The sequence below is a fragment of the Ursus maritimus genome, unplaced genomic scaffold (genome assembly GCF_017311325.1).
Source record: "Ursus maritimus isolate PB19 unplaced genomic scaffold, ASM1731132v1 scaffold_32, whole genome shotgun sequence".
NCBI lineage: Eukaryota > Metazoa > Chordata > Mammalia > Carnivora > Ursidae > Ursus > Ursus maritimus.
In genome coordinates, this window is record NW_024425786.1 from 17,773,364 (window position 1) to 17,774,259 (window position 896).

Below are 896 nucleotides of genomic sequence, written 5' to 3' on the forward strand. Positions count from 1 at the left end.
GGGGGGCTCCTGCCTTTCTCCCTTTCCTCCTTTGGGTCTTTCTCTTATCTGTTTCTTTTTAATAATGAATTTTTGATGACACAAGCAATAGATGAATACACTTTCCTCTTCACACATTAAAAGAGCACCGATCCACCATTCTCCCATCTACTGCCAATCACACCCAAACCGTAGGTCCCTGCTGTTATCAGTTGGGGGGGGGGATTTTCCAGTGTTTTTCTATGGACGCATTGGAAACAGATGATACTCTGCGTCTGTTTGTGTGGTTTTTGATAAATTGTTTCATACTCTATCATCCTGCAACTTGCTTCTGGCATTTTTCACTCCACGAAACTCTATGGAGAACTTTCCACATTGTACACATCGTACATGGAGACCTTTTTTTTTTTTTTTCACTGTTCAGACTATTCTACAGGTCAGATGTGTCATATTTGATTTAACCCTTTTCCAGTTGACAGATATTTAGAATGTTTTTTAATTTTTCAAGATGACAAAACGCCTCAGTGATCACCTCTGCATATCACCCAGTCTACACTCAGGTGGGTTTCTCTGGGGTCCATAATACTGAGGTGTGGGTCTGCTGGGTCCTAGAATGCATTTAAAAATTTAACGGGTATCACAAATTGCTCCTCACAGTGGCTAAGCCAGTCTAACTCCTACCAGTAACATATATGAACATATCCTTTTCCCAACATCCTTACCAACCTTCCATCCCATCAAACTTGAAATTTGTTGCCAAATGGTGTTTTCTCACTGTTGTGCTAATTTGCATTTCTGTGGGAGTTTCCTGAAAGTTCCAGGTTGCTGGTGTGTGGAAAGAACTTAGGAATTGGGGGAAAGTGGTCTGAACACCAGACACACCCTGTCACCACCTGCTGTGTGACCTTGGGCATATC